This window comes from Trachypithecus francoisi, unplaced genomic scaffold, assembly GCF_009764315.1.
Source record: "Trachypithecus francoisi isolate TF-2019V2 unplaced genomic scaffold, Tfra_2.0 Lachesis_group2, whole genome shotgun sequence".
Lineage (NCBI taxonomy): Eukaryota > Metazoa > Chordata > Mammalia > Primates > Cercopithecidae > Trachypithecus > Trachypithecus francoisi.
Genome location: NW_022681465.1, coordinates 172,474,543 through 172,481,831, shown reverse-complemented (window position 1 = coordinate 172,481,831; position 7,289 = coordinate 172,474,543).

Below are 7,289 nucleotides of genomic sequence, written 5' to 3'. Positions count from 1 at the left end.
TATTTCTCATATCCTAATTATTGTCTTAGTTTCATGTCTTTTCCTTCTACATTTTGTAAACTCCAGACATATCACATCTTTATAATTTTCGTTTAAACTCTAAATTATATTTTAAACAATTTTAATAATTCTTAAGGAAAATTATGTTTATCCAGTGAGTTACCATTTCTGGTCTTCCATATTCCTTTCTGTAGAGCATTCTGACAGGATTATTTTCTTTAACATTTCTTGTAATGCAGTGTATTTCTGCTGGTGCTATTTCCTTTTAGGTTTTGTATTTTATTTCCCTTTTGTTATTCAAAGATAATTTAGCTGTGTTTAGAATTCTTGACTGACAATTTTCCTTTCCTTTTAGTATTTCCAAATGTTATTCCAATATCTTTTGATTTTAACGATTACCTATTAGCTATTTTTTTTTTTTTTTGAGACAGAGTCTCGCTCTATTGCCCAGGCTGCAGCGCAGTGGCGCTATCTTGGCTCACTGCAAGCTCTGCCTCCTGGGTTCACGCCATTCTCCTGCCTCAGCCTCCTGAGTAGCTGGGACTACAAGCACCCTCCACCATGCCCAGCTAATTTTTTTGTATTTTTAGTAGAGACGGGATTTCACCTCCTTGTTAGCCAGGATAGTCTCAATCTCCTGACCTCGTGATCCACCTGCCTCAGCCTCCCAAAGTGCTGGGGTTAAAGGCATGACCCACTGCGCCCGGCCTAGAAATCTTATGTCATTCTTATCTTTCTTCTTCTGTCCATATTGTTTCTCTTTCTTTAATATTTTAGTTTTTCATTAGTTTTACTCAATTTGATTATTAAGTGCTATCCAGTACTTTTCTTCCTATTTTTATACTTAGAGGTTTCTTGGATTTTCTAGGATTCATGATTTATGGTTTTTATCAGATTTGTAGTGTTTTGACAATGATTTCTTTAATTTTTGTCTTCTCTCATTCTTCTCTTCTTTGGAGAATTCCAATTACACATATGCTTAATATTTTCCTAAATGGTCTGATTATTTTTTAAGTCTTTTTTATACTTTGTGCTTCACTTCAGATCCTATCTACTGCTATTCTTCAAGTTTATTAATTTTCTTCTGCATTATTTCATTTGATGTTGATTCTATCTGCCATATTTTTCACCTCATACATTGTGGTTTTCATCTCTAGAAGTTCAATTTAGGTATTTTTACATATTCCATGTCTCTACTTAACAGATTTAATCTTTTATTTAGCTTTTAGATATATGGAATTCAGTTATAATGGTGGATATAATGTTTTTGTCAAATAATTCAATCATGTATGTCATTTTAGGGTCAATTTTTATTGTTTGACTTTTCTTCTAGTAATTGGTCTTATTTTCCCATTTCTTTGATTGCCTGGAAATTATTTATTGGATGCAAAAATGTAAACTGTGCCCCACTGAGAAATGGATAGTTCTGTATTCTTATACCAAAAAAAAAAAAAAAAAAAAAAGTTGACCTTTGTTACCTGACCTGGTTAAATATTAAAATAAAATAAAGTTAAAACAGATTGATTATTTTGAATCTTGCTTTTAAACTGTTAGATGGAACCAGGACAGCATTTATTTTAGGGCAATTTTGTCCCATTATTGAAGCAATTTCATTTTGTGGCTCTATCTAATGCCTGATGAATTATGAGGATTTCTACTCTGGCTGTTGAGAATGGGAAATATTGCTGTCTCTGTGTAAGTTTCATAGCTTTCAGCCTCTAATCATTTTTGTTGGTTCTTTCCTTAAGCAGATGAATTACAAGCGTGTACTGATTAGTACCAAACTGAAGACTTGCATTTAACCTCTAAAACTCTTCCAAACTCTCTCTCCTTTAAGTTTTCTTCTCTCTTACGCTCTGTTATTTTTGAGTCAGTTTTGCCTCCTTGTATTTCATATTGATTCCCATAACTCAGAGAGATCCAGTGGTCTCGTGAATCTCTTCTTGGGTTTTCTGGCCCTGCACTGTGGTCTGTAAATTATCTGTAGGCAGTGAACTGGACAATTATAATTTCCTCATAAATCATTTCACATCTCTTGGTATCACTGACCTTTTATGTTTGTTGCTGTAGTCTGGAAAACCATTGCTTCAATTACTCTGTCTGGTATTTAATTGTGTTCTGGAAACAGGGTAACTCTGGTTCTTGTTACTTCATCTTGACTAGAAGTAGAAGTCCTGGAGTTTGTACTTGGAGTCTTTTATTGGGTCTTGATAAGGAACCAATTCTTATCCATTACAGATAATTCTAGCATCATTGAAACCTCAGGATTATTTGGCTCAAGATATAGGGAAGCTTGCACCATAGCTAGACTCATTGCAAAGTCTTTTCTTACTCTGTGCTCTACTCAAAAGAGATAAACTTATGGGTCATGCCATAAGTGGATCAAAGCAATATTCCCATGTACAGTATATTCTACCTCAAAAATGGACTCAAGTCCACCAAATGCTTTGCCACTTTTGCAATGGTAGGAGGCATAGCTTGAACAATTTTCTGCTTTTCTTTATTAGGGCTATTCTGGCATTCTCCAGTCAAGTGGATCAATACACACTTCACTGATAGGTCAGGCTCATGAATCTTCCTAGTGTTTAATCGCAGACCTCTAGCTTGTGAGCACTAGGGCATATAAATTACTTGACATTTGTTGCTCACTACATCCAATTAGCCTGATATCATTAATATAATGGATCAACCTGATGTTTTGAGGAATAGCAAGTCATCAAAATCCCTGTAGACTATGTTATGGTAGAAAACATGAGAGTTAATATAGGTTTGTGGCAAAACAATGAATGTGTACTGCTGTTACCTTGAAAAAGCAAACTGGTATTGATTATCTCTACCAATGGGTAGGAAAGTAAGCATTTGCTCAATTAATAACTGTATGCTGATCACCAGGTGCTGTACTAAACTGTCTTAGTAAAAATTCTACATCCTACATTGTAGCTTTGCTTGGTTGATTGAGGTTACTAGTTGATTATATTTATGCTAGTTGATTATTATCTACTCATAGTACATTTTTTTTTCCGGGACAAAATAAAATAACTATAAAAATAATTTGATTGAGACTATCACTCCTATATCCTCCAAGCTCTAATAGTAGATCTAATCTTTGAAAATATTCTCAAGATGCAGTTTTGTTTTTGATTTATTCTTTTGGCTCCAGTACAGAAAGTGGTTTTGGCGCCAGATACACAGAGCATTTATTCAATTAGACACGTGGGGACTAGTATATGATTAAAAAGTGAGTCCTTAGATCTGTTGGACCTATTGTGAGCAAAATTGAACAAAAACTCCATTTATTACCCATCCTCTATAAACTTAATACATGATGTGAAGAAGCATGATGACGTTTTGAGTGCTTTGGTACCAGTGCTAGCTCAGTCCTGTAGCGTGTAGTTCTGTGTCTATAAGTCTGTCTTTACAGACTCACCATACAGAGGTTACCTGGGAAATTTCAAGAACAGAAGCCTGAGATTGAAATTATTTGAAAAACCTGGAGAATGTCTTACCTTTTCTGGTGTTGGAAAATCTTCCTTTGTCTTCTGCTTCCTTTGCTTCTCTTAGAAGTAAAGCTATTGACTGATAGTATTGCCTGACAATAGCTCTTTAAGGTAGTATTGACTGATAGCTATTGCCTGACAGTAGCTCTTTCAGATTGTTTGTCACATAGCCATGTTATTCTCTAACTGTGTAGGCTAGAAGTTTTTCTGTCTTGGCAGCACCTTATAGCTACTGTTGGATTACTAAGAATAACATTTTATTTGACTATTTCTGCACGTCCTGAACTTTGAACTGAGTGCCTTTCTTCTTGCCATGACTTCGTGGTTTGAGCCCACTCATTTTCTTATTCTTTATTTGCCATTCCAGCAACCTCTTCACTGGTAGCATCAATCAGAGATGGAAACTAATAAAAACTATAGTCCTGAAATGTACCTTTCACGTTCTCTCCCAACTTCAACTTCTACGATTAGGCTCTTGCTTTTGGGTGTATCTAGAGACTAAGCCGCTTTTATAGGCATTCAACAAAGCATTGGTTTGGGGGCTTTTAAAGATTCCATTATGCATAAAATTTACATATTCATATAATGTTAACTCAAAAGATTATAATATACTGTGAGTCCGAAGGAAGAATCATGTAAGATGCAGTTTGATATCGTGTCTGACATTCTCCATTTTCAGGAGACATTTTACCTCCTAGACCTCTTTTTAAAAATCATCTTTTACTTAATTGATTATTTTAAGAATAAAATTGATACATTTTGAAAAATTAATTTTATTTTAAACAGAACCATATATTGTGATACTGAGGATGTTTTTTTTTTTTTTTTTTTTTTTTTTGAGACGGAGTCTTGCTCTGTCGCCGGGCTGGAGTGCAGTGGCCGGATCTCAGCTCACTGCAAGCTCCGCCTCCCGGTTCACGCCATTCTCCTGCCTCAGCCTCCCGAGTAGCTGGGACTACAGGCGCCCGCCACCTCGCCCGGCTAGTTTTTTGTATTTTTTTTAGTAAGACGGGGTTTCACAGTGTTCGCCAGGATGGTCTCGATCTCCTGACCTCGTGATCCGCCCGTCTCGGCCTCCCAAAGTGCTGGGATTACAGGCTTGAGCCACCGCGCCCGGCCACTGAGGATGTTTTGATTAGGGTTACTAAGGCACAAAGTAATACAAAACGAAGATAAATTACTCAGATTCCGTTAACATTCATATAATGTCTTTTTTGTAACTTAGCTCATTATTATTATTTCTAATGATTATTGTTACTTAGTGAACTTGAACAAGTTTTTGTTTTTTCTGTTAAATAAAAGTGATACCTGTCTCCTAGGTATATTGGGGAATTTAAATGTAAAATTGCTGAGCGCATTAAACAGCATGCCATAAGATTTCAGTATATGTTATCTTCCCGTTTCTCTCCCTCTTCCCCCTTAATATCCAAAATAAGATCATCAATCCTGAGAGCTATTGTCTTAACTACTCAGCTTATGTTACCAGATAGTTGCATAAGGAATTTGATGATGGACTGAAAGGCATGAATGTGAAGCTATTAAAATAAATCCCCAAATGTGTAAAATAGAAACAGAAGAGAGAGAAGGGAGAACTAAATTATTTCATCAATGGATCATGTTATCTATGTGATTAGGAGTCAAGTTTATTTCTTTATAATATTATAGACAGTCCATTAAGCCACTTTCTTTCTGTTCTGCTAGACTATTCACTATTAGGCTCGTAAAGTCACTACCAGAGCTTTCTAAAAAGTTTTTTTTTTTTTTCCCAAAAGTGTTTTTGCATTCAGCCTTTTTATTCTAGCTACATTAATAAAAATTTTAGTTTCTCTGAAGCAGTTCTTCCATATATAATTCCCTCACAGCCAAGCATGTATTGGTCCTTCCTTCCCAATAGAAGAAAATCTAAATAAGTCAGCCCAAAGACCCTCTTAGAACATCCTGGTGATGTCTACCTTGTCTTTGCTTCTCTAGATCCATTCTCCACTCTTTTTCAGTTACTCTTTGGCTCCGGATGACTGATGTGCATAAACTACATCAATGGGATCTCCAGTGGGAAATAGAAACAAAGGAAGAGGGTCAGGTCAGGGAATTTATTTACCCAGCTTCCTCTTTTCTACTAAAAGTCATGCATCTTGTCAGGCACCCCACTCCACAAGGCTCTCTCCTTCTGGGGTCTGGAAATTCTCGCTCCTCACTCCACCCTTCAGGCTGAGGGGTGGAAATGATTTTTACTAGCACTGGAATACTGCCATATTCTTGTGGCTTTCCTACACCCAGCACATACCTTTGTAAATATTCCCTGTATCAAAACTCAACTCGAATAATCCAATTTCAATGTGCCATCTGTTGCCTGGTTGTTATACCTCCCAAATTTATCTCATGCCATACACTTTTTCCTTTAAAGACAGATGGTTTATTTATTGCAGGCATAGTGGTTCAGAACACCCAATCTGGAATAATAAAGTATTGAGTTTGAATTCTGATTTTACTGCTTATCAGTTCAAAGGCTTTGGTCAAGTTATTCAGCTTCTCTGAGTCTCAATCTCTTCATCTATAAGGCAGGCATAATAATAGTAGTCACCTTAAAGAGTTATTGTGCGAAATAAAAAAGTTTCTAGATCTTTGATAGAACAGATGCTGAGGAAATATGGTTTTGGCCATGAATGTTTCTTGAGCATGTATACCTCACGCATTTTTGCTGCCACATCTCTTTTTCTGTTTTCCCCTCCACCTAAATTTATCAGTTTTAGGTTTAATTAAAAGCCTAGTTATTGTATAATCTCTTGTGTTTCTCAAATTTTATGACCCTTGCTCCCTGGAACTCTCCTTTGTGTCTCCCTAATTACATTGTTAACCACCTGGGGACAGAAACAACAACTTTTCATTTCCTTGTATCACCTCTAACTAGCTCAGTGTTGGAAATATAGCAGAAGCTTCACAAATATTTGCCTGGTTATTTAATTTAATCATTTAATTTCAATTAAGGCAGGTAAATTTTATAATGCAATTAATTTCAATTAAGGTAGATAGGCAAACTGCATAATGCAAATCTCCAGAATAGATTTTTTTGATTATCACAGTGCCCATTTCAGGGTAGGTACTTATTTAATATTTGATGATTTTTTATTTAATATTTGATGATTTTTGGTAATTACTATACAGATAAGTTATCTGTAATAACATCTAAGTGCCTCACTGATTACTGTGTAGACATAATCTATACCTGTAATGAGATCCTTTTTATTAACCGTCAAAGGTTAATGATCTAAGCAGGTTAAAAAGCACAAAAAGGAAATAGTATTAATGTCAGTATATTCATATGTTAATACTTTTGTCATCTTTTAAATATACCAGATTGTAGTCTCACTAGAATACTAGAACTTTGTTATATTTTATATTGTACTCTCTGTGGAGTACTTATGGGTCGCTAAAATAACGTTAAACTACTGAAGGGTCCAAACACAAGAATCAGCTTTAGTTTCTTGTGAGCAGTGTAACTTACCACCTCTCTAAATATTGCATTTAATTTTGTCTTAATACAAAAATTAAATAAAGGTATAGCCTGTAGGTGGCATTTGAGTCCACTAATCACTGTCCTGTGCTTTATCTTGAATCTTTATATTGGTGTTTCCAGTACAGCAGCATGTCTATAACTAGTGTTGGCTTCTCAGTATGATGATGAAGTTTAGTGATAGCTTAGACCATAAGCTACTATGAAAAATCCTCATTGAACCTTGCCAGATTCCTGCTGGAATGTTATCTTCTGTCCTGTTAGTAGAAATGAAGGATAGT